This window comes from Mus caroli, chromosome 7 (assembly GCF_900094665.2).
Source record: "Mus caroli chromosome 7, CAROLI_EIJ_v1.1, whole genome shotgun sequence".
NCBI lineage: Eukaryota > Metazoa > Chordata > Mammalia > Rodentia > Muridae > Mus > Mus caroli.
Window position 1 is genome coordinate 111,578,087 of NC_034576.1, and position 27,816 is coordinate 111,605,902.

General features: G+C 40.4%; 1 protein-coding gene and 1 pseudogene across 6 annotated transcripts in view; both read right to left on the reverse strand.

Annotated features, from left to right (window-relative positions):
* The window catches only part of Stk33 (serine/threonine kinase 33), a 153,855-nt gene that overhangs the window by 81,083 nt on the left and 44,956 nt on the right, over positions 1 to 27,816 (reverse strand). Inside the window, exon 1 of one of the 5 annotated variants that reach the window (XM_021168467.1) lies at positions 10,540 to 10,558. The exons of the other annotated variants lie outside the window; for them this stretch is intronic. The gene's annotated coding sequence lies outside the window, so the exon portion shown is untranslated. Of the gene's footprint in view, positions 1 to 10,539; positions 10,559 to 27,816 lie in introns of those variants that run through there. 5 annotated transcript variants of the gene reach the window in all.
* On the reverse strand, positions 22,564 to 24,087 carry LOC110298920 (annotated as a pseudogene). The gene has a single exon (XR_002378417.1). The product of XR_002378417.1 is annotated as an RING-type E3 ubiquitin-protein ligase PPIL2 pseudogene (transcript).

A 27,816-nucleotide genomic window follows, 5' to 3' on the forward strand; every position in this document is an offset into this window, starting at 1 on the left:
TGAAGTGGGGGTGAGGTGGGGGTGAGGTGGGGGTGAGGTAGGGGAGAGGTGAGAGTGAGGTGGGAGGTGAGATGGGAGGTGAGGTGGGAGATGAGGTAGGGGGTGAGGTAAAGGTGAGGTGAGAGATGAGGTGGGGGTGAGGTAGGGGTTAGGTGGGAGATGAGGTGAGGGTGAGGTGGTGGGATCCAATGTTTTCTGACTGGATTTCAGGTCTGCTCAACAGGAAGGACTTCATGCTTGGTACACTAAACCTGTCCAAAGCTCATGGATGGTGGCATGACTTGAATGAGAAATGTCTTCATGTGCTCATATAGTTGAACACTTGGTCCCCTGTTGATGGTGTTCTTTGAGAAGTCTGTGGAACCTCTAGGAGGTAGAACCTCACTGGGGGAGGAGTCTGGGGATTTTCAACCAGATCCCACTTCCTGTTCTGTTTCCTGTGTGAGAATGAAATGTGACCAGCCCACTCTCTGATGTCAGCTGGCTTCATGCTCCTGCTGCCATGCCTTTTCCGCCACGATGAACTATACCCCCCTGGAATTGTAAGCCAAACAATGCTTTTGCTTCCTAAACTTGGTTTTTGTCAAGGTATTTTATCAAAGTAACATCAAAGCAAGGACCACAGAAGCAGAGGTCATAGTCCTTAGGCACAGAGCCTACTGTTGTTTTTGCTAAGCAGACATGTTATCAACTGCCTTCTACATATTTCTGTCTCTACTTATAGATTCTCTCAGTGTGGATCAGAGAAAAGTCTTTTTGCAGTGGGCAGCAGTCAATGCAGACTTATAACTGGTCAAAGTGCTGAAAATTAGTGACTGTTGAATGTCCATCCCTAAAAGAGACATCTATAGTAACCCACGAGTCAGGGAACATTGCAGAAGCAGAGAAAGAATGTAAGATAGCTGTGACATGTCTTCTGCATATCATAGGGCTGTTGCACTCATGAACTCACAGCAGCTGTAGTCATCAGTACAGGGCATACACAAGATCAAACTAGTTAATAATTACAGCATGGATTGGGGGGCACGATTCATGAGACCCCCCTAGCTGAGGAGCCACTGGCAATTATAATAGCTGCTGGGAAAGAGCAGTCATTTTTTCTTCAGAGGTGTAACCACTCTCATACAGGCAGCACTAATTGGACTCAATAGGTTACTTAAAAACTGAGGACATGAAGATTAAAGGGGCAAATTTAGGGGGTCAGAAGGGTGGGAGAAGGAATTATGGGTTGAGTACAATCAAGATACACCCATTGTATATACATATAAAAGCTATAAAAAGGAATAAAAATATTTTAAATGTGCCCTACTAAGAATGACTCAGATAATGAAAGTAAGTATTGCAAAGTACACACAAAAGAGGAAGAGGACGTGACTAAGAATCAACTGCTAGAATGAGAGAGACGAGGTTTTAATTCAACCTCTGTCATTAGCTCAGTTCTCCATTTATAGTGGAGATAATAATCCCAACCAGTTTATGTAATTCTTGTAAGGATTAACTAAGTAACATTTGAAATGCCTCACATTTTTGACCATTTTATTGCTTTAAGAGATCATTATTACTTACACTACCACAGCAGATTTCATGAGGCACATCATATGTGTGTGTGTGTGTGTGTGTGTGTGTGTGTGTGTGTATACATCTTTTTCATTTATTCTTCTCTCATATATTACATCCTGACTGCAGTTTTCTCTCCCTCCAAGTTTCTCCTCTCCCCTACCTCCCCTTTTCCCTCAGACACATCCCCCTTATCACCTCACCTCAGGCCTTCCGAGGACAGCCATTAAATCCAACATAACAAGCTACAATAAGACCAGGCACATATTTTTATGTCAAGGCTGGACGAGGCAACCCAGAAGGAAGAAGAGTCCCAAAGGCAGGCAAAAGAGTTAGAGACAACCTCTGCTACCACTGTAAGGAATCTCACAAGAACACTGAGCTACACAACCATAACATATATGCAGAGGACCTAGGTCAGACCCATACAGTCTCTTTGATCTCTGTGAGCCCACTTGAGTCCAGGCCAGTTGATTCTGTGGACCATGTTCTTGTGCTGTCCTTGATCCCTCTGGTTCCTCCAGTCTTCCTCCTCCCCCCTCCACAGGACTCCCCAAGTTCCACCTAATGACGACTGTGGGACACTGCATGTTTCCATCAGTTTCTGGATAAAGTCTCTGGTCTCTGAGGAGGATTATGCTAGGCTCCAGTCCCAACACATCCTATGGGCATGACAAACTGTAGGTTAAATGTTTTTTGACTGGGTTTGTATCCAATCCCTGTGAGGCACGTCTTTAATCATGGGTTAGAGGTCACAAGATGAACAAATCAAGGAGAGGCTCCCAGTCAGACAATAGAGCACACAAGGGGCAGAGTAGTAAAAGAAGATGGCTTTCATTTGAAAGCGTGATCAAAAGGAGAGCGAAATCCATGTCTTGGTTGAAATAAAAAGGAAGAAGCATTTCTAGGAAAGATTAAACAATGGTGCCTTCACTGACAAAAATCGTACTGGGCACAGAAAGGAGGTATGATAGTGAAGCCGCAAGCATAGGGGATAGCTTAGCCACCTGGAACTCCACCTAACTTGGGCTATCCACACACCTGTCTCCTTACACTGCATCTATTCATCTAGGACCTCAGCTCTAAACATTAAGTTCCTCCTTCCTCTAACAATTGTCAAAAACACCCCCTTTGTGGAGAGTTTCGATTCAAATGTATTCTACTATGTCTGGGTATGAAAGTAAGGGGGCTGATACAGCCTATGCTATTTTGGGACACATTAATAATAAGGTAAGCTATGTTCTCTGGGTGAATATTTAAGAGCAATTCTCTATTTACCATCTTAAGCCTGTGCATAATTGGATATTCATATGACTAAAATCATACACATTATGGGAAGGATATACAAAGAAAGCACAAGCTCTATAACCCCAACCTGTCAATCAAAATACAGAAGTGCCCTACTATACCTCTTAACAAGCAAAGCCCTCCTTCCTTTAGACCCTATTTAAAAAAAAAAAAAAAAACTCTACAATAGCCCTAGCCTTTGCAGAATCTCTTGCTCAAGTGGCCAGATATCCTCTTGACAATATATCTGATCAGTACTATGGCTTTGCTTTAGAACAGTGTTTCTTTGTAACTTTGTAATTTGTGTGCACTTTTCTTTCAATTCTTTGGATAAGATGCCAAGAACCTGGAAACACGCAGCCACTGTCAACCACTGTTAATAGAGGAACTGGATATATGGCTCTTGTTCTGAGAGAGCTGCCATGAAAAAAATGGTTGCAAGAGCTTAATTTTGAGGCAGTGTGTCCAGCTCTGGCATTAATCAATCAGACTTGAGTGAACAGAGTGGCTACAGATTGCCTACAGTAACCTTCAGCAAACAGAAGCTCAGCCGTAGAGCGCCTTCTGAAAATACAGACATTCAAAAGTGCAGAGACTAGGCTCTAGCTAACACATCAGTCCAAATCTATTGCCATATGAATACATTATTATTCAGTGACAAGTTCACTAGAGCCAGTGTTTCAGTGCCATAAAATACATGGCTTATTTCTAATTTGTGTCAAAATAACAAAAAAAATACCAAAGGAAGAATTCCCCTGTAACTTTCATGATAAAATATTAACTTTGTTGTTTTATACACATCTCTATTTCAAATCCAGCATCATTGTCAATAAAGACACATCAATCCTAAGCAATGTACTGTCATTTGGGAGTAAAAACTCCCCAACCCTTAAACCAAACATGAACATTAAACACCACAAGTTGTCAGAGGCAATGATTCCCTGTCACATGTACAGAAGTCGAAAAGCGTTTGCTGTTGTTAATGGAAGAAGAAACCAAGCTTCAGTATTAGGCTGACCAAGACTCAGATTGCTCATGGGCCCTTAACCCACACACTCTCAGCTGCCTCATTTGCAGCATACACAGGTAGTGCCTATATGCCTGCACAGCAGAACTGTTTCAAAGGCATAATGCAGGTAAGACTCTGACACCGTTTGCACTCTCAATAAATGGAGGCATTTAGTGCTACCATACATCTTTACCAAAACCCAATGGATGCTAGCAGCAGAAAAATATTGTACCAGTTTTAATCTCTAAACCTATGCTCTACATGTATTCTAGCATACAAACCACCATCTAATGAGATCATAGCAAGTTTAGAATACAACTTTAGGGACGTCTGCTCTGGCTGTGTGCAGCTGAGCTGCAGAGGAAATGTTTTGGTAAAATAACCCACAAGCAACTTGTCTTATGCTAAATTAAAAATGCACAAGGCACTCAAATCTCACATTTATAAGAATTTTGTTTAAAATATGTAAATGTTCAATACGAAGGGTAAAATTTTAGCTTAGCTAAGACCACAGATTAGGCAATAAAAAATTTTGCTAGTGTATATTGTAACTTAACCACTGATTGAGAAGGAGCACTATGCAAATGATTGGGTTTTCAGGGAAAGAAGTCATCAATCCACAGATTTATTTACCTGATTAGTTTCTGAAGCCCCGCAATGGTACTGAAAACCATGTGGTTGAAATCAATAGAGCACACCATTTGCAGACACTGTCGCCCAAGGAAAGGCAATGAGCCTTGGGCATGCTATTAGTAGATTGTATGATTTTACTGACAGCTTCAATTTTTTTTTAAAGGCAACTGAAAATAGAGAGGATTTCTCTTTTGGAGCCAAAGGATTTTTCTCTTCAATTAAAAGGAAATAATTACTGCCCTTTGATTGTGATGATTCAAATGTCCTCTTGTAGCATTTCAAGGGTAATATTGACATTACACTTCTTTTTATCCATTAACGTATTTATTCACTTTACATCCCTCACACAACCCTCCCTCCCCTCTATCCTTTCTCCTCTGAGAAGTAGGAGGTCCCACTTGGGCACCAACCCACTCTGGCACCTCAAGTCACTGCAGGACCAGACACTTCCTTTCTCACTGAGGCCAGACAAGACAGCCCAGCTAGCAGAACAGAACCCACAGGCAGACAACAGAGTCAGGGTAAGTCCCCATTCCAGTTGTTGGGGTGGGGACACCTACATAAAGATCAAGCTGCACATCTGCTACATATGTGCAGGGGAGCCTAGGTCCAGCCCATGTATGCTCTTCGGTTGGTGGTTCAGTCTCTGGAAGCCCCCAAAGGTCCAGGCTAGTTGATTTTCTTTTACTTCCTGAAATAACTGTTAAGTATATTTACAACTGTCTATAGTCCCTGTGGTTTGGGAGGCTGAGACAGGAGAATCATTTGAGCCAGTCATTTGAGGTCAGTCTGGGGAACAACGCAGAAAGTCTTTATCTCAAAACAAACAAACAAAAAATCCTCATTAAAATTAGAGCTGAAAGCCACTTTTGTTTGGCATATCTTTATCTAATTCAATATCCTTTTTAACAAATACAATGATTCTTTAGTAAACAATGATTACAGGTTTATTTATAAAAGGCCCATATAAATTAATATAAAAATCCAAACTCTGAGCTCCTAGATCTCTCCTCAAAAACTAACCAATCTCATGCTTTCCATGTGCTGATGATGGAATGATATACTTTGAATAAGCTCTTCACATTCAAAGCATTTGGTAGCTTTCCCCAAATGCACAGTGGTTGTGCTGAAGTGGAACTTCATAGATACTTTTTAAAAAGGAAACTACAGGGCTGGTCATAGTATTGCACACCTTTAATATCAACACTCAGGAAGCAGAGGCAGGCAAATGCATCTCTATGGGTCCAATGCCAGCCTGTTCTATATAACAAATCTAGGTCGGGGCTGTATAATATAATTTTGTCTCAAAAAATCAAACCAAACAAACAACAACTTCAAAAAACAAAGAGGAAACTACAAAATATCATCTAGTTTCTTGTCCCTGACGTATATATTTATTTACAGTACAATCCAGAACACTTCAGCATCTAAATAGACAACTGCCAAGATAGCTTTATAAATGGAATAATGCAAATAATTTTCTCTCTCATTTAGTCTCCACATTCAAGACAGATCCACTGTATTTCCAAACCCTTCTCAAACCCACGAGCTGGTTATTTGGGTATTTTGTGTTGTGTTGTTGTTGTTGTTGTTGTTGTTGTTGTTGTTGTTGTTGTTGTTGTTTTGTTGCTTCTATACCTTGCTATACCATCTTGTAGCTCTCTTGAAAGGGCTTTCTAATTGGTCATCATGACTCCACCTCAGGCCTGTCATGCCTTCCCATACTCTATCCAGGGAACAATGGTGATATGCAAAGCTCGTAGTGTTCCTTCACTCCCATCAAAACCAACAATACTAAAGCAAATACTTCAACAGGGAATGAAAGAGCCTATAAGGTGTGCTTTTCATTCTTGACACAGAGTTGCAGAATTTAATGACTGCCCTGAGGGACTGAAGTCTTGCTTTGATCCAATATTTTCCTGCTAGGTTCCATTTCTCCATCTTAGAATGAGAATGTTACTTCTTTATGTTAGAGGTAAGCAACTTTCTTTTTGATTTTGCAAAGGTTCACAATTAAGAGTATGTCTTGAGTCTTGGAAAAGACTTGAGACTATATATTTTTGATTGTCTGAGACTTCTAGGGTTATATAGACGCTGAAAGGTGAACTAAAAGCAGTTTGCATTATGAGGTGGTGACGAGCCTTCTCTGCTGCCATACCAGGAGCATGGCCACAGAAACACTCCAAGTCACCCTCCCCACCATGAGCAGAGATCTCTCTGAAATCATGAGCCTAAACAAACCTTCCTCTCTGAAGTTCTGAAGTTGTCTCTGTAAGGTTACTTTGTCACAGCAATGAGAAAAGTAACCAACAGATACAATAAAGTATCCAAATATATGCATCATGAGAGAGTCTGCCTTTAAACTATATACACACAAAAAACAAAATGGATTCAGCAGGTTGTAGTGTGTGTGTGTGTGTGTGTGTGTGTGTGTGTGTGTGTGTGTGTAACAAACAAAGAAAATGAGGGTATCAATTTAAACATAGAAAGGCATGGGAGGGGGTTGAGAGAGAGAGAGTTGCTGGGAGGAGCTCGAGGGAGGAAAGGAGGGGAGTGATATAATCTTTTTCAACTAAGAACATTCAAAGAAAAACAAATGCAATTATCACTCAAAGATGAAAGATTGCTAGTATACTATAAGTCAAAGATATCATACATAAATACACACAATTCATGCACACATGTACACATATCCTTTTATTAATTAAAAAAGAAAGCTCAAACTCCTATATACATATAAGCCAAACTGTCAAATTTAAGACAAAAAATGTAAAAGCAGCAGGAGAGAAGCAACTCGCCATATAGAAGGGCTTCTCAATAGCTTAGTAAGATTCTCAATAGCAACTGAAAAGGTCAAAAGGAAATGATATGACATATTAAAAGTTCTGAAAGGAAAAAACAAAGAAATCTGCCAACAAAGAATTGTAAATGCAATTATCACTCAAAAATGAAAGATTGCTAGTATACTAATAAGTCAAAGATATACACAGACACAAACACACACATTCATGCACACTTGTACACATATTCCTTTATTAATTAAAAAGAAGAAAACTCAAACTGAATTGAGCAGGATTTTAAAGTGATTATATACTGTGATGAAATGAAGATGTATTTGGGAATGCAGACTTGATTCAATATATAAAGCTCAATGTAACAAACATATTAAATAAACATGTGTAAAATGATCATGGCCATATTGACACATGCAGAAAAACACTTGATAAAACTAATATCCTCTCATGACAGGAACATTGAATACAGTGGGTGTTTTCTCAAACTGACACAGGCAGCTGTGCACCTCACTCGGCTGTGTGCCTCACAGCTAGCATGCTCAGTGCTGAAAGACTGGCCTCTACCCTTACAGTCAGGAATGAGACAAGCCTATCTACCCTCACCACTTCTATTTACCACTGTGCCAAGATCTACATCACTGGGTAGACATCTAGATTATAAAGGAATAAGCAAAGAGTCATCTCTATCTTTAAAAAAGGACATGATCTTGTATATACTAACCTAAGGAATATACATATACAAGCTAGTAAATGGCATTAGGTTACAGGTCAGAAGATCACTATACAAAAATGCTTGTATTTCTAAATACTAGCAATAAACAAGGTGAAAGTAAAGTTAGAAAACAATCTAATCTAACAGTATTGAAAAGCAAGAATGAGCAAATAAATCTAAGTCTAGAATGCTGAAAATTATAAACTCTGCCAAAAAATTGAATAAACAAATGAAAAGGTGTTTTCTCTTAATATACTGGAAAATTTAGTATTTCCCAAATTGATCTATCAATTACTTGTGATCCAAATTTTCAAATGTCTTTTTGCAGAAATTGATGAAGTAATCTTAAAAATTCATTAAAAATGTAAGAAAGCCAGAATAGCCAAACAAATCTTAAAAATAAACAGGATAAAATGGGTGGGGTAACTTTAAGGCCAGCCTGGGCAACATAATGAGATTCTCTTTTAAAATATGAATTTGGAGAGCCATATTTTATGATGTCAAAACTGTAATAATTAAACCTGGAACAGTGGTGCACACCTATAATCCCACTTACTTGGGAGCTTAAGGAAAAGAATCAATGGTGCTCACCTCTTCCAAAAAGAAAAAACTAAAAGTTCAAGCAGTGGTGTGGTGCTAATCATTGGCACAGGCAGACCTATCAATCCACAGAATAGAACTGGAATTCCAGAATACACCTATACATCTATAATGAATTGATTTTCAACATGGTACCAATTCCATAAGGAAAGAACAGATGATTAAACAATTAGTACTGAGATAACTGGATATGAATCTCAACCTTAAACCACACTTACAATGCAAAAACAAGTCAAAAACCTAACGTAATAAATAAATATGGATAATATTTATTATTGTCTGTGTGTTGTTTGTGTGTGCATGTGCTTGTGTGTGCATGTTTAAGTGTATGAGAGAGAGAGAGAGAGAGAGAGAGAGAGAGAGAGAAAGAGAGAGAGAGAGAGAGAGAGAGAGATTGTAAAAATGGAGGCCAAAAGGCTGATACTGAATATCTTCTACAATTGCTCTCCACCTTTTTAGTTTAAGATATGGTCTTATTCTGCCCCACTTGGGGATCCATTCCATAAACAACTACCAAACCCAGACACTATGGCAGATGCCAACAAGAACCTGCTGACAGGAGCCTGAAATAGCTGTCTCCTGCAAGGCTCTGCCAGTGCCTGGCAAATACAGAAGTAGATGCTCACAATCATCCACTGGACGGAGCACAAGATCCCCAATGAAGGAGCTAGAGAAAGGACCCAAGTAGCTGAAGGGGTTTGTAGCCCTATAGGAGGAACAACAATATGAACTAACCAGTACCCCCAGAGCTCCTTGGAACTAAACCACCAATCAAAGAAAACACATGGTGGAACTTGTGGCTCTAGCTGTATATATAACAGAGGATGGCCTAGTCGGTCATCAATGGGAGGAGAGGCCCTAGGTCCTGTGAAGGTTCTATGCCCCAGTATAGGGAAATGCCAGGACCAAGCATGGGAGTGGGTGGGTTGAGGAGCAGGGGGAGGGGAGAGGGGAGAGGGGATTTTCAGAGGGGAAACTAGGAAAGGGGATAACATTTGAAATGTAAATAAAGAAAAATATATATATATATAATGATATGGTCTTATTCTGAAATTGAAACTTATAACTCAGCTAGACTATCTGGCCACTGAACTCTAGGGATCCTCCTGCCTCTACTTCCCCCGTGGAGAGATTACAGGCACACATCACTACACTTGACTTTTTTTTTTTTTTTTTTGCATAGGTGTTGGGCATCAAACCCAGGTCCTTGTGAGCAAGCACTTTACCAACAGAGCCATTTTCCCAGTCCCAGTAAGTCTTTTTGACTTTGGTTAGTCAACCATTTTTAGATATGACACTTAAAACATAAACAACTAGAGGGGAGAAATAGATAAATGGAGTTTATCAAAACTTAAAACATCTGTGCTCTGAAGAGCACTATCTAGAAAATGAGAAACTAACCCAAGAATTGAAGGAAATATTTGTAAATCCTACAGTGAATTAAGGTCTAGTATACCACATGGCTCAGCAATTTCATGCCTAAAGCAGACAGAACTGGAAATCTTCTTTTGTTTGTTTGGTTGGTTTTTTTTGTTTGTTTGTTTTTCAAGACAGGGTTTCTCTGTAGCCCTGGCTGTCCTGGAACTCACTTTGTAGACCAGGCTGGCCTCGAACTCAGAAATCTGCCTGCCCCGTGTCTCTAGCTGCATTTGTATCAGAAGATGGCCTAGTCGGCCATCAGTGGAAAGAGAGGCCCATTGGTCGTGCAAACTTTATATGCCTCAGTACACGGGAACGCCAGGGCCAAGAAGTGGGAGTGGGTGGGTGGGGGAGTGGGTGGGGGAGCGTGTGGGGGACTTTTAGGATAGCATTGGAAATGTAAATGAAATAAATACCTAATTTAAAAAAAAAGAAATCCGCCTGCCTCTGCCTCCCAAGTGCTGGGATTAAAGGCGTGTGCCACCACGCCCAGCAGAACTGGAAATCTTATTCACATATATACTTACACAGGAATGTTCATAGTAGCAGTTTGTAATTGCCAGAAAGTTAGGAACATCACCAGTGACTGCCAGCTGATGAATAGATAAAAGAAATATAATCTCATACAACAGAATATTATTTAGCCACTGATATAGGTACAAACCTTCCAAACAGCCATGTACAGTCTGAGTCTACAAGTATATGTAAGTGAATTCACAAGGACAAAGAGTTGATGAAAGACTATAGCACAACATTGTGGCATGCCCCACTCTGCTCCCTGAAGCTACTTCTGTAAGGTACAAGGGGAGCAGTAGATATGTCAGAGGGGAAGTGACTGTCAATGGAGGAGGACAGAAATATTATTTGTTAGAACATAGTAAAAACTGTATTAATATGACCATAGAATTGCACACTTAAAAGGATAAGGTTTCACCTAAAATTTTAAAATTTAAGGTGTTCCTAAAAATTCACAGAGATTAGCATAAGCAAAGTGGTGAGGATTGGAATGGCTCAAGGATCCAGTGGGAAATAAATCTCAACAAGATTGGCCTTAAAGGAAGGAACAGAACAAGAGCCATGCCCGACACTGATGGAAAACTTCTTATGTAATGACGTGTGCACACGCATAAACTGAGCACTGAACAGCAGAAATGGTAACTTGTCCTAGACACAAAGAAAAAGGAAGGAAGGAGAGCATGAGGAATTGCACACTTAAAAGGATAAGGTTTCACCTAAAATTTTAAAATTTAAGGTGTTCCTAAAAATTGGAATGGAAGAAGGATGGAAACAAGCATTTCCCTTAAGGCCAGGGTATTCCTTGGAGCTATCTCCTCCTGGGTTCACTTTCTAGTGTCTCTGGATTCATCTTAACGGAATCAAGTTGGGTCTCTAGGCCTTCCTGAAACCATCACTCAAACAAAATCAAGAAAACACCCAGTTTGTCAAGCCCTTGTCATTTGCCTATCTTCCAATTGACCACTTTGATAAGTAGATCCAGTACTCGATGCTAAGGTATGAGTTGTATGTTCTACTTCTGAGGTGAGTTTTGTTAACTTACAAGGAAAAGGTGGCTCCCCTAATGGAAATCAGAAACCGTTAACAGAAAAAGAAAAATTCTAGGCAGGCATAAACAATAAAGGTAGTCTCAGTTTCTGCCTGTGTTAAATATGATGACATTTCACTACTTATGGAAAGAAAATTATACCAGATTTCTCCTTATAGGAATCAATACTATAGAAACACTCATAAATGCAGACATTTACTGAACTGTTGTTTCAAATAGTAACATGTGGGGGTAGAAACTAAACTTCTACCTACAGGAGATGGGTGAATTAATGTTAGTAATTTATTCGTGCTGTGGAATAAAATTATTTAAAATATGGGCATATCAAAAGATCTCTAAGATATTGGTTTTTATCTTAGTATTATTTTTAAGTTAGCATACAATATAACGAATTCCATTATGACAGTTTCATGTGTATCTTGTTCTTATTCATCCACGTTCCCTTTTCCCCATGATCCTGACTTTGTCTGCTGCCCCTGCCTCTCCTTAAGGAGCCCTTCCCGCTGCCCTCCTGTCGCATCTCCCTCTTACTTTGGATATCTTCTTCCCCCTCTCATCGTTTGTGTCTTTCTGACATATTTTACTTAATATAATGATTTCCTGTTCCATCCATCTTCCTGTAACTGTCATGATTTCATTTTTATTTGTCTTTAAATTTGTATTAATTTACTAGGTCAGGATATGCCATGGGCAAATGTGGAGGCCAAAGGATAACTTATGAAAAGTGGTTCTCAAGATGTGAGTCTTGAGCATCAAACTCAGATGTTCTGGCTTGGCAGCAAGTGTCTTTCTTTACCTGCAGAGCCATCTCACTGGACCATGCTTCCATTTTCCCATATGGCTATATGAATGTGTGTGAGTGTGTGTGTGTGTGTGTGTGCGCACACGCATATATCCTTAATCCATTAATCTGTTAATAGGCATCTAGAATGGCTCCATGTCTTAGTTATTGTGAAAAATACAAAAATAAACATGAATGTGCCAGTACAAGACACTAATTTTAAGAGAAAAAAAAACATTCTCAAGGGAATAAGGTGGAAAGCAATAAAGGATACCTGACATCGCCACCCATCTGGCCTCTGCATATGTACAGACCCTACAGCAACACACGCACATGTACAAATGCAACACACAAATACACAAAAAAAAGTAAATTAAAATTTTAAAATATTTCTCATTTAAAAAATTATTATTTGGTTATTACATCTTATCTTTTGGAGAAATCCATAGAAAGAGATATTTTAGTTGAAACCTCCTATGTAACTCTACTTCATTTTTTTATAACTGTACAAATAGCATTGCTTCTTTCCAAAATCTGTGATGAATCAACACTTTGAACAACACTTAGACCCATGTTTATCCAAATAACACAGGGACATATGATTTTTTTGAGACATGATATCATTCTATAGTTCAAGTTGGTCTGGAAATCACTATATAGCCCAGACTAATCTCAAACTCACAATAATTCTCTTACCTCCACCTCCTTAGTGCCAAGATTATGATTGCATGCACTGTGCCTAGATTTAGAAGTAGAATTTAATAGTGACTTTCCAGTAGATTCAGAGACTTATAATGATCATGTCTTAATGCTCTCATAATCTTCAATTATTATAAAATAGTAATATTTTGAACAGTTTCCTCAATATAAGAGAATATATAACTTTATAAAATATAATTCCACAAAAGTTACCAAAGCAAGTTGCTTATATGGAATGCAATATGCACATTTGTTTTTGAATCATCTATTGTTTCAAATAAAGATTGAGGGTAAAGGTAAAGAACAGTCTCTCCTGAGTAGCTGATCATCACAGATCAACAAGCTAATGGATTTATAATAAAAAAGCCTCCTGTTCAGCCCAAAGCCTATAGATTGCCTCCTTTATTTCTAGTGACGTCTCATGTTTTCCTTATACTCATACTTTCTTCCAAAACACAAAGATTAATACAGCAGTATGTATGTTCATTTCTTCATAGTTCAAACTTATTTGACATCTATTTTATGTAAGCATCTGCTCTTGGCCTTGCAGAAATAGAGGGCACAGATATAGAAACCCTGGCCAACATCCCCATAACTACAATGCAAGGTAAAGGCTGAGAAGTAGGCAAAGTTACCATGTTACCATTTTCTCAAGAAAGGAGAGATGATTTTTCAATAATGTGTAAATTAAAAGTTCTTAAGAGGCCAGGCACAGTGGCAGACACCTTTAATCTAAGCACTTGAAAAGCAGAGACAGGAGGATGTTTGTGAATTAGAAGCCAGACCAGTCTACATAGTGAGTTTCAGGACAGCCAGGGAGACACAGTAAGACACTGTCTCAAATAAGCAAACAACAGCAGAAAAGAGTTCATACAGGAAGTAATATTTGGCCTAAATCTTGAAGGATGGTGTAGGTTCACTGGCAAAGGCTAGAAGGAAACACATTTTCTAAATAGCCACAAAGGGCCTTCAAAATGTTGTTGGACACTCACTTAAGACTTCCTTAATCTTCTGTTTTTTTTGGTTTTTTTTTTTTTTTGACAAGGTTTCTCTGTGTAACCCTGGCTGTCCTGGAACTCACTCTGTAGACCAGGCTGGCTCTGAACTCACAGAGATCCAGCTGCCTCTGCCTCCTGAGTGCTATAATTAAAGGTGTGCGCCACCGCCACCTGGCAAAGCTTTCTCTCTTTCGGATTGCTTCCTAGATGAGAATTTCTAGCTCAAAGTGTATATCCTCCATTACCGTGCTTATGGGATACTTACTAAGCAACTGTTAGGTGTTAGGTACCATCGGGGTCTGCTAGTGAACCAATCTTCTGGTTTTTAAATGTATAGTCTTCCATCTAACATATAAGATACTTGCTAAACATGGGCTGGGGAGGTAACTGAACTGGTAAGGGTTCTTGCTGCTGTTGCAGAGAACCCTAGTTCAGTTCCCAACACATGTATTTGACCATCTCAAAACCAACTGTAAATCTAGATCCAGAGAATCTGACCCCCTCTTCTAACTTCCAAGCCCACCCCCCCATACATCCGTGACCCTCATATCTGATGCATTAAACCTGAGGCATTATTACATCTGATACTGAAGCTCTCCCTTCTATATGTTTGCTTGTGGTCACCCTAACTTATCTATAGTGCTACTCACACTGCCAACCAAGATGAAGTTGGTAATCTAACTAGAATCCCATTCCAATAGCCACAGTGCTACCAGACTCTACAAGTGCCTGTAGACCAAATTATCCCTTCAAAATCCTGGTGACATCTCCAATTAGGTTTTTTCTGTATCCTAAAATCATGATTGCGTTTTAAAAATCACAGATACTCAAGATTTTGAAATCTTACTTCAGTTGTGATGCTTCTTTTTATAAATTATTATAATCACTACTAACACATTTTTCACAACTTTTTAACATTTCATTTTTAGCTTAATGGTAGATTGAGTTTTCTTTGAGGGTTAACTCAGAAACTTAACCATCAATAAAAACAGGCTGGGATGGGAGTTGGGGGATTTAGTTAGAAACATTGTATTAAAACAAATACAAATTGATTCTATTTGAAAATGTGGAATTATCTATAAACTAAAATAATAGCCTCATGACTTGCAAGCCCCCCTAAAAAAGGTTTGGAATACCTTTTGTAATATGAAATTCAACTAAGAAGATCACAATCTTGAAAGGTTGTTTACAGCGGCAGGAGAATAGAGGAAGTATAAATAAAATATAACACACACATTACTTGTAATAAATACTATACAATTCCCATAAGACTGTGGGGAGAGTGATTAATTCTACCTGGGGGGGGTGTCAAAATATTTCACAAGGACAGTGACATTTGGGCTGTGCATTACAGTGTAGTTCAGACTAACCAGTGTGCTGAGACCAACTAAAAAGGCAGCCCGAGAGGGAATCTGTGAAGGCACAAAAGAGCCGGCAAGGAAAACAAAATCACCAGGCCACAAGTGGGAAAGGATGGCAGTCCGGGGAGAAGAGCACCATGACTTTCTGAAGATACAGCTGGGAGACAGAGATGTTTTTGATATCCTCCTGGGGTCCAAGAATTAAACGCATGCTAAAGCCTACAAAGGCTGAAAGCTCCAGGAAGCCCCACATCACTGAGGTAGATCTCAGAAGGATTTGTAACCTACAGTAGTAGGCATCAAATCCTCTCAGTCCATAAAATTGGTCCTCGATTGGTAGTGTCCTCAGGAGACATCAAACATGAATATGATCTGCCTCTAGGGGAACGTGACCTCCCTTGAATTGTTTCTCCAATTTTGCAAAGTATATCTGACACACAGCTGACATTAAAATAAGAAACCAAGTACAAAATCAAACAAGAATAAAACCTAGAATAAAAACTCAACTGAGACTTCAGACATTAAATTATGAAGCAGACCTTGACTCAAGGAGATAAAAAGAAAGAAATTTGGTTGGTAATAGAACAGTTACAAAAATTAGCAAAAAAATACTCTTTAATGAAAAGCACTGCTCTTATCTCAAAGGAATATGGAATAATTATTCAGTAAATATGATTGACAGTGACCCTAATAACATGTTCAATCATGGAAACAGTTTTCTGAAGATTTTATAGTTATAGAATGAAAGAAGGTCATAAGTCAAGAGATTTTTCCCAGTACACTGGTGGGAGCTGCAGGCAGGCAGGAAGTCTCTGCTACAGGTCTCTGCTAGTTGAGAGCCTTGCTGGTTCAGGGTGGGAAGAACTAAGTGGTCTAACAATGCATTCCAAAGACTTTGCACGAGAGTCAAAGGCTGTAAGTAAGGCACCAAGGTAAGGTGAGCAATTAAGGGAACCATACATAACACAAAATAATCTTTTGTTCTGGATTTACAACATTAACTCTCTACAATCTTCAAGTTCTATCAGCATTGTGGAATCTTGAACTTGGGTGTGGCTTTTTTCCTTCTAGAAACTTTAGTTCACAAAAGAATGCAGGATCTGAGAATTTCAATTGCAAACCCTAAAAAGGAATGAGCCTACCTGCCAGAGAAACTCAGCTGGGTTGTAATTAGGAAATTGACCAATCAAAAAAGGTCATCCAGGAACATCAAGATGTCTCAGTGGATAAAGGCACTTGCCACCCAATCCTAACATCTTAAGCTTGATCCCCAGAAGGCAAGGAGAGAACTGATTCCATAACGTGGTCCTCTGAACTTCAGATGCATAGCACAGCATGTGTGGACCCATATTCTCTCTGTGTGTCTCTCTGTCTCTGTCTGTCTCTGTCTGTCTCCTTCTCTCTCTCTTTCTCTCTCTCTTTCTCTTATACACACATACACACACACATACACAGAGAGAGAGAGAGAGATTTGACTCTTAATAAACTAAGAAAAGCGAACATTTAAATAAAATAAGAATGCCACTAAACTGAAGAGAAGCCTAAAAGACCAATGTGAATATTCATGCCAACAAACAAAACTCCCAGGAAAAAAAAAACCGGGAAAATTATTAGTAACCCGTAACTTACCAATACTAAATATTGAGGAAACAAAAAGCTGAAGCTAAAATAACTGAAAGTCACCTCTGAACAACAGAAGTTCAGAATCAGGCTTCATGGAGAATTCTGCCAAATGTTTAAATCATCAATCCCAGCCTCTTCATCAATCCCAACCCTTCCAAAGTGCAGCAAAAGGGAGACTTCCAAACTCATTTGGGGATGGCAACATTATTCCAAAAATAAAGCCAAATACACCACAACAAAACTATACCCCAACACCCAGATAAAAATAGGTACAAAACCTCAACTACAAAATACTATCATATTGAGTTCAAGAGTACATTGGGTTGGAGAGACAGCTCAGCGGTTGATAGTGTGTACTGCTCTTGCAAAGGACCCAAGTTCGATTCCTAGAAACTCACAGCTTCCTGTAATTCCAGCTCCAGGGTATCCAAAGCCTCTGGCCTTCAAGAGCACTTACACACACACACACACACACACACACACACACACACACACACACACACTTTTAAAATAATACAAAGAAACAAATAATAAAAGGTAACATAACACAACCAAGTGAATTTTTCTTTGGAATACAAGAATGGTTCAACACATAAAAAGAAACTCACGGGGGGGGGTGGGGGGGGGGCTGTGGAGGGAAGGATCAGAGGTTAAGAGCACTGGCTCTTCTTCCAGAAGACCCAGGTTCAATTCCCAACACCTACATGGCAGTTCACAAGTATCTGTAACTCCTGTTCCAGGGGATCTGACACCCTTACACATACATACATACATACATACATACATACAGTCAAAATACCAATGTACATAAAATATAGAAATAAATAATTAAATAAAAATCAACTCACGTGATATAGCATATTAACAAAAGTAAGAATAAAAATCACATGGATAACTCAATAGATGCCAAGTACAGGATAAAGATATATGATACAACTTATATAAAGAATCCAAAATAAGCAAATCATAGGAAAAAATAATAGAATATTGGGGTGAGAGAGAATCAAGGAGGTATGAGTTAAAGCATACAAGTACTGGTCTGTCTGTCTTACATATGAGTTTCTTAGGAGCTTAGTATTATATCTATCTATAAGCTTGAATCCAAACTACCCTAGGCTACAGATAATATTATATTTATGAGCATTCACAACTAAAGCCAGAGCCTAAAACCTAAGTGCCAAGCACCAGCCTCGGCTTGGAGAGGGGTTCTGAGGAAGGGTCTCTGGGAGCAGCAAAGAGAATGACCAAAGTCAAGTGGTGGGTTACAAGCTGAAGCCTGTGCTGTGCTCACGACAGCTTTCCTTTCCTAATTGCTCTGTCTTTGTTCTGTTCAAGACAGCTTTTTCTTGCTATTCTAAAAACTCTCTGGATAGCTCATCTTTTGCAGATCAAAAGGCCAGTCTTTTAATTACATATCAATTCAGTCATTACTCCTTTGATTATCCCATGAATCAGCATCCCATGACCCCAGTAGCTAGAAAAAGACATCAAGCACATTTTTTTTTAACAACAAAAAAAAAAAAAAGAATTCAGAGATAAGCCTGCCTCAGGTAATCAAACATTAACCTAGGTGGGTGGGGTCCTGCCCTGAAGTTATCATTCCTATCATGCCTGGGCATGGACATAAACCCCTCTGTCCCAGGATGACCTTAACCCAGGGATCTGCCAGCCTTTGCAAGTGCAAACAAACAAACAAATAAAAAACTTAGCTGGATGGGATCTTGCCCTGAGATCACCACTCCTAAATCCCCTATCTCCTTCCTTAGCATCTTTCGAACAAGCAGGCTCATAGTGCATGTAGCTGCCTCTGTTCTTTTAGATCTGTGAAGTTCCTCATAAAATTCATATTGCATCCTTATATTTTGCATAGCTGAAATTATATATTTTTGAACTCGTGTTTTCAGAGTTCTTTCCCATAGCCTTAAGGGCTGTCCTGAAGGTCTCAGCATTTACCATTTTGCTCCTAGATTCCTGCTGTCATGGAGTCATTAACCTTGGCAGGGAGAACAATCCCTGAGAACCTCTGCAGGGAGAATATGAAGTAACAAGCCTTATACCCACAGCAGCCATCAACACTCGGGGAGGCCCATGCCCTGCTGGTTCTATTCCAGGGATGGGAGCTATGTCACACTGTCCCTTACATGGCAAGGCTGGACTCAGCAACTAAGTCCATCACCAAGATAATGAATAAGGCATCTTATCTATTTGGTCATATCACTCTGAGTTACCCTATGATAGATACTTAATTCAACTCAAAACATCTCTAGGAAGTTCTGTGGGACAGTAAAACCATGCCAGGAAGCTTGGCAAGGTAAAGTGGGTTTGAGTCCCAGAGACTCAATGGGCACACACCTGAGACTTAGGTGACTCCCCATTCCCTGCCAAGTTCCTGGCCTGGAACTTGTGCCGCACTCCCCAGGTAAGGGCCAGAATAGAGTTCTCCATGCTAAAGAGATACCTAGAGGCCCTGAGGGTTTAGTCAATAAGCTTCCCTTCCCAGACATTACTCCCTGCAAAAGTTATTTAATCTCAGGTCCTCCCTGAGAAGTACGAATGCACCCATTTTCCATAATGAACAGCCAATAAAAAATATAGATAAACATAGATTGTCTCTTTTATCTACCTCCACCATGGGGAACATGTAGAAGGTCTTAGCCTACAGAGCCACAGCTTAATTCTCTGGTAGAAGGCCTCTCTGTTCCCACACAAGGCCGGCTGCCAAGCTAAGGACAATCACCTCACTGCTGAGCTAAGTCAGAGCTCCACACTCCCACTCCTACCCCACCCCACACCACCACCCAGCCCAGCCCTGGTCCCAGGCTAGATGCCAGTCTCCACTCCAAGGGCCCCTGACTCTTTGTCAGCTCCTCCAAGACTCCCAGTGGCTCCTGGATGTCCAACAGTCTGAGACCCCCTCCCCTCCCCCCCCCAGCCCTGGCCTCATCACAAGCACAGTGACCCCAGAAACCAGCTCCAACTTTCCACATCTCAGACTGCATTTCCCAGCCCCTGGAGTGTTGATAAGCGCAGTCAAACTCCCTGAATTTCATCTCCCCAGTCGGGCCCAGAGCAGGCAGAATTCAAAACTCTGTGATACGGCTACCACAGAGTGGTAGATACACACAAACTAGGTGTTTGTGGTATATGCCTGTAAAAGGAACATGAGTTTGAGGCCAGTGAGATGCTGGCTCTATCTCACATCCAAAAACACATGGGGAAAAGAGCTGAATCTTTTGTGCATAATCCCATTTTAGTCTACTTATAGAAATAACACATATCAGACAGTTGTCTGAATACTCATTATATGTAATCTTGGCCAGGAGTAGGATGGCTTTGAGGGGTAAAGGTGCCTGCTGTCAAATCTCAGGGCAGGAGTTCAGTTCCCTGGGGCTCATTTAATATAAAGAGAGAATCAGTTCTCTCAATTCATCTTCTAGTCCCCAGGAGCAGCACCCCATGGCACACATGTGCCCCATCCCATACAGACTAATAAATAAGGAAATTCATGAAAAATTGTCTACTATGATCTTTATAATATTATTTAGAATTAATATTATTAACCCCCATTATTTAGAAAAGGAAATTGAGTCACTGTGGCTATGTGACTTGCCCAAAGTCGCAACTAGTAGAAAATGAACTGGGATTTGAACACCAACAATCTCTGTCCAGAGTTCTTGTGCTTAGCCACCAAACTGAATTTTCTGCTAAAGCCTCAAGTTACTTTGCACAAAATGTCCTTGATTCAGTAAATACTTTTTACTGTGTAGAGAGAACATTTTCAAGAAAATGGCCACTGGAAAATTAAGTGTAGTCTTTTTGCCTAACTTCAGCCCAATTATTTCTCTTAGTTTCTAGAGCCCATAGGCAAATAGGACCTAGAGAACATGAGCAGGCATTGTATCTGCTCTCACATATGCATCAGAGGAAGCTAGAACCGGACTTTTTCCTAAACCAAAGTGTAACTAGAGCATCAGTGACAAAGAGCCATGGATAAAGTTCAGTATTAATGCTTCCTAGAAAATCTTGGCCTTGAGAGATCTGTGATTCATTACTGTTGAAAAATGGACCCTCAAAATATCCATGCTGTAGTCCCCAGAACCTGGGAGTATGAATTTTGATGATTGGATTGCATTGCAAATTACAAGATGATTATCCTAGAGCCTAGAGGATCTAGGTAGGTACTGGGGAACCCCAGGGGTCTTTAGAAGAAGTTATGTAAGAAAACAGTGTCAGAGTGATACAGGGGCAGAGCTGTTAAAGATCTAGAAAAGAGGCTCTGGCCTCAGGAATTATGTCACTTCAGAAGCTGCAAACGCTAAGGCAGTTGATTTGTCCGGAGAGCCTCCAGAAGGAACCTGGACTTTGCTGACACCTTGTCTTTAGCCCAATAAAATTGATTTCAGATTTCTGACCTCCAAAACTGTATGATAATAAGTTCATATTGATTTAAGTTTGTGGTAATTTGTTATAATGGCAAGGAGGGTAAGCTAGTACATTAATCAAGGAGAGTGGCAGAGCTGGGAGATTCTCTGTGGACATGCTGCTCTCCTGGCCACAGATAAACTGGTGAGAGTGGGGCTGAAAATGTGCTAAGCCCCCTTGCCTAGAACTGAAGAAAGACTGCACCATAGCAACAAGAACATGGGGAACGCCCCACAGTGCCTGGAAATGGAATAAAAGTATTTGCATACTAGTTCCATGTGTGAAAAAAATGCTCATAGACTGAAACAAGGAATTGCTAAGCTATTTTTCCTTACACTTAAACGTTAGGAAACAGATCATAAGTATTAAGATCAGGCATGGGAAAACAGTAAGTGCAAAAATACTTAAAGGTCACATGGTGGAAAGTCAAAGTCCCCTAATGTAAAATAAAATTTACTAGTAAGGAAAGAAAAGAAAGTCTTGATAGGAAAATAATTGGAATTTTATTATTGAATAATAGTAGACAAATGCATACTAGTTTTACTTGTTTAAAAGTTGGAAGACCCTCATAACCCACTTCCAAGAAAAAAAAAAAAAGAAGATTTACTATTTGAAAACTTGGAAATACTTTCCAAAATGTTTTGATAAAAATAAAATTAAAATTGAAATAGAAATTATCAATGGTGAAAAAGTCAATGAAGAACACATGTCTAAGAAACATATGGGACACATGTGAGCTATCCCCAGGGGAAACTTACTGCTTCAAGAGCATTTCTGGTAAAGAGAGCTGAAAACCAAAATAGCCTAGTGTTCATCTCTGGCAATGGGATGAGAAGGAGTCAACAGCAGAAAGTAGAAGGGAGAACGAATAAAGGTAAAGCTCCCTTAGTGAGCCTAAAGTCTCAGAAGGTAAAGTGAATACACCTAAAGACTGATTCTTTGAAAGGTTGTTCCTTCTTCCTCCCCACCCCCCACCCCCACCCCTTAGGCAACAGGTTTATTGGCTCATAGCCCAAACTGATGGCAAGAGCAGAAAGCTCAGGGACAGCCCCAGAAGCCCACAGCCCTGCATCCCTACCAGGAACCCCGAGGCCAGCCTGCTGCTACCAGGAGCTGAAGTCCCCAAAGCCCCGACTGGGCCTTTTCTTGGCCATGGGGGTGGCCGTGCTGGTCCATGGTTCTTCCGCTGCTGATGGGTTCCTGGCTGCAGGGTGGATGTACTTGCCCACCCCATAGCGGTATGTCTGGGGTCCCTGGTTTCCAGGCTGGGGATGATTCATCTTGACCTTGGCCTCTGGATCCACCTGATGCTGTGTCTGGGCAATCTGGGCATCGGCCTCCTCATAGGGGTCCACAAACACTGTGGTTGTACATATGCGCACTTCCTCCTTAGGGCTCTCCACATTCTCCATGGCTGTCAGCGTGTCAAAGCCCCCAACAACCCGTCCAAAGATGGTATGCTTCTTATCCAGGTAAGCACAGGATCAGAATGTGATGAAGAACTGAGACTTGTTGGTGTTGGGCCCCGAATTGGCCATGCTGAGCATCCCACGGCCCGTGTGTGAAAGGTTGGGACGGAACTCATCTTGAAAGGCTTGCCCCAGTATGACTGTCCACCTGTGCCTGTACCTGTGGGGTCACCGCCCTGGATCACAAAGTTCCTGATGGACCTGTGAAAGATAATACTGTTTCTTGCAGAGCTTGATGAAGTTTTCACAGGTTTTTGGTGTCAGGTCACAGTGCAGCTCTAAGTTAAGGTCGCCCTTGTTGGTGTGAAGCCTTACATAGCCCTTTTTCTTCACAAATTGGTAGCGCAGTACATCTTCATCAATGACAGCTTCTTCATGCGTGGTCTCAGGTACCATGGCAGTAGAGGTGAAGGATGCACTGACCTTCCCTGTGGCTTAATGGGCCGCATTCAGTTGGTCCACCTTCTCCTTCTCAGGTGGCCTCATGGTAGCTACTAAAATCTCATCTCCTTTGAACTCTTTGTAGAGCTCCTGTAGCATCTCTCTTGTCTCCGCATTTGTATTTTTCAAATAATAAGATGGGTCTTGTTTGGCCTTTTCCTCATCTGGGTCTATTATTCTCATGTTATTCTTCACATGGAAGAAGTTGCTAACACTGAATTTGTCCAAATTGGTGGGGTCCTACAGGGTGATGATGTCTTGCCTGGAAAAGGGCTCATCGGTCAACAGATCCCTCAAGTTCTTGGCCTTGATGTTTACCTGCTCCACTGCCTCATAGGTGTAGACATTGCCAGTTGTCCTGATGGCCACTATATGGGTGTTGTCAGTGAACACGGGATACAGCACTGGACAGTGGTACTGCCCTTCGCTGTTCTTTGCAAAGTTCAGCTTGATCAAGGACTTCCCATCAAGTTTCTCTCCAGTGCTGGGATTCGTCCCATACTTCTTAAGCCAGGGAACAATGTTCAGCAAGTCAAAGACGACACCTTCTGGGGTGCAGACTGGGTAGACAAAAGGCTGGAGAGAGAGACTGCAGTGGTCAAAAGGTAAGCGGTGAAAACTTGTCTGTGAGATACCTGGCTTCCTGCCACCCTAGAAATGAGTGTGCTTAGCACAAGTGAGATACATCTTGTCCTTCTGGTGCTGTTGCTTCCGCATAGTGGCAACGAACAGAAGAGACCACAGCAGACACTGACTATGACTCCTCTGCTTTCTCAGCTACTTCGGTTGTTCCTTCTTTAACTCTGATAAAAGAATACTGAGAACAAGTGCCTAAAATACTAGAGAGGGTGAAGGAAAGTGACACATACATAGAAAAACATGAAGACAATTAAAAAAAAAAAACAACAAAAAACAAACCAATACTTGGAATTGGGTCCCAGTTACAGCTATGCTTAAAAGAGGCTTAAGGCAGCCACTGCTCCTCTCTTTCACCCAGGATGCTGTGTGTCAGGCATCCTGGAGAAGGTATCCTCCTAGGCATCCTCCTAGGCTCAGGTCTCCAACATGGCTGCAGAGTTAACAGCTGCCCTGCAGTTATCTGAAGATGCAGGGTAAAGGCCTAGCCCAGATGGCTGAGAGAAGCAAAAAGCAAAACAAAGGAAAGAGCCAAAGCTGCTCACTAGCAGCAGCGACCAACAAGATGCTTTTCTCAGGGTTGCAGCACAGTGACCTCAGGTAAATCTCTGCTAAGGCCGCACAGCCTTCTCCACAGTCAGCACCCCCAAGTTGGGTAAAAGCCTGCATGGCTTTGGGAGTCACACAGCATCGTTCTGTCATATTTTATTAGGAGCTTACATTCAAGAAGAATGGCCAAAACTCTGTTTTGATATAAAGAGTTCACAGTTTTACAGAAATGTGAAAACACCTCAGAAATAAGATTGATGCTGACAGCAAATAATTCTCTTCCTTTTTTAAGCTACAGAAGTTATTTATTTATTTATGAACTAGAAAAATGACTGTGAAATTATTTTAATTATTAGTATGTACCCATGATACATAGTATTATAAATAATCTTTATAAATAATTTTGTAGCAAAACTTAAATTTCCAAATGTGACCCACAGAAAACTTAGGATAGGAAAAATGACTCAAGCTCAACTATAAGAGAAAGAACTCAGCAGTTTCACAGATGAGCTCTGTGAGTTTCAGCACTAGGAAGACATTGCTCTCTCTGACTTCATTGGGCACCAGCGTCATCGGATCAGCTAGTGACGATGAAGAACCACAGACTGCACTCCCAGACTCTGGAACTGTATAGTCTGGGACAAGAATCCATATTTGTAAGCATATGAGTAATTTTGCTAACATTGGTCTTAGAAGATGTTTTTTTTTTTTGAGTAACAGTGATTTACTCCAAGAATTAAACCGAGTGCTCACAAACTATGGTCCAGGAGACAAGTCTGACCTTACAAGTCCATGCTTACAAACCAGATTTTAAGTTACAGAGCCATGCTCATTCATGCAATGCTAACTTTTACAGTGGTAAAGCAGCTACAACAGAGACTGAACAGCCCATAGAACCTAGAGTGTTTACCATCAGGCCTTCACCAAAAGAAGGCTACCATCCCCTGCCTCAGCTACCACCTTATTCTGTCATTCTGTCTTCCAAAGTCTTTGCATCTTCTACTGATACTCTCTCTCTCTCTCTCTCTCTCTCTCTCTCTCTCTCTCTCTCTTCTAATGGTTAAAGTTTAAACATCAAGTAGCTTTCATCTAGAATCTATGCTCAGTTTTAGCAATTAACCTGGACCGCTATGTTGAAGAGAGTGTGAGGTTGCCATAAATTAAAGGTGTCTCCCATCAACATTGAAAAGGTGACTGGCAGCATGGAGTCTGTAGACTCACTGAGCCACCTGTAAAATATACAAGGTTTCAGGTTTGTTTTTCAAAAGATGGCTAGATAATTCCCACAAAATATGGAAGTACTGCATCCATTTTTAACTGCACCATTAACAATATATAGCTTTTGTTTCAATGGCTGTGCAAGCTATTGTAATAATATGCAAATGTTACACATTCATAAAAATGTAGAGAAAATAAAACCACTTTGTGATTTTTATCAAAGTGTAAGACAGACCAATTTTGTCATGTTTGTACACAAGATTTCTGAGATTGATGTCTGCTCTTGAAAGAACACTAATAGCATTTTGAATGCATGAGCCTATATTTTATCCATTGAAATTGTCCCCATTATTAAGACATCTTTCAAAGATCCTAAGTCTAAACTTTGGGGTGATTTTTGAACATTAACACTATTTTCCTATGATTCTAGCTCCAAAACAGTGGCCCAAACATATCAACAGCATAAATTGTACTTTATGATTTACATATTTATATGATTACTTAAGAAGAAAAAAATGGTTGTTCCAGGCAAAAGAAAAATTACACAAGAAAATTTATGTTTGTGATTGTTCTTCTGGGCAGAAGAAAAACTGCAGACGATCATTTCAAAGGTGGATAACAAACAGTTAACATTAAAACCTAGAAGAATCAGAAACAGTAGCAGGGATGCTGCTGAGGGCACTGGTGCTGCCACAGCATAGGGAGGCACCTCTAGAGGAAGGTCCTAGAAGAATCAGGGTCAACTGCACATAGTCAGACATGAAAGCTTTTTCCACCAGTGTGTTCCCTACATGAACAAAACCTGACTCACAGAAAGAACTTAATTAGTATTTATGGAAGTAAAGATGAAAAGCACAAGGGGACAAAGGAAGGGAATGCTGAAGTTCACACTGAAAGTCAGAGTATTGTAAGCCCTCCCAACAAGGCTGTGGCTTGGGTCTCACTACCAGGTGGCATTTGTACAGAACAGTAGGGCAAGGTAACTAGGAAAATAAGGCTCTCTACTGGAAATGGAGGTGGCCAAAGCATCAGCTGCTGCTAATGGACTAACTTGTTAGGGACTGTGCCAGCTCTGTGAATGACAATGGCTCCTTATACACCAGAAGCAAATCCATTTCTCCCAGTCCCAGATAGGCAGACTATAAACACAACTACCCAGCCAAGAAGAACCAAGAATCCTGATAATTGTAACCTTAACAATCACTGATTTATTTCGTGTGTGCATGTGCGTGTGTGTGTGTGTGCGTGTGTGTGTGTGTGCCACAGCGCACATGTAGAAGTCTACACCCTAGCAACTTTTGGGGTTTCTTTCTCACATTCCACTATGTGGGTTCAGGATTCAGACTCAAATTATCAGGCTTGGCAGCTACTCTTTCACCTGCTGAGCCATCTTGCCACCCCCTACTCTCAAGACTTTTAACCCCGATACACAAGATGAGGGTTGTATTTATTTCACAGTTTTGTTTATGGCTTTATTTATGGGTTTTATTTATTACATGCTTTTTCTAGCAACCCTTTATCAATTCTACTTATCAAGACGAAGAGCAGAATATCTGCTGTGCAGCTGATGATATTTGTCCGAGCATGCTGAGTGAAATATGTCAGCAAAGCAAGATAATTCTAAGGAGAGAAGCTTTAGAACTAGGGAAATGTTTCTGCCTAGAAACTGCGAATCTCCTAAAAATGTATATAAATGTGGACATCCTTATGGAGAGAGACTCTAATACTGTTCTTAGAATCTACAAAGGGTTCAAACTACACCAGCTGTCCCAGAGTATAAAGAATCACACGGTAGTGTCTTATAAACATTAGGCTATTTGTGGGGAATATGGTTTAAAATTAAATAGAAATTTAAGAGTATAACACCAGCCATAGGATGCTATTTCTTCAAACTTGCTTAAGGTAGGTGTGTGTGTGTGTGTGTGTGTGTGTGTGTGTGTGTGTGTGTGTGTGTGTATGTGTGTGTGTGTAACAATGTAATTTTTCACATTGTTATGTCTGGATGGAAAAATTTGGAAATCTCTGCTCTAAAGTATAAAAATG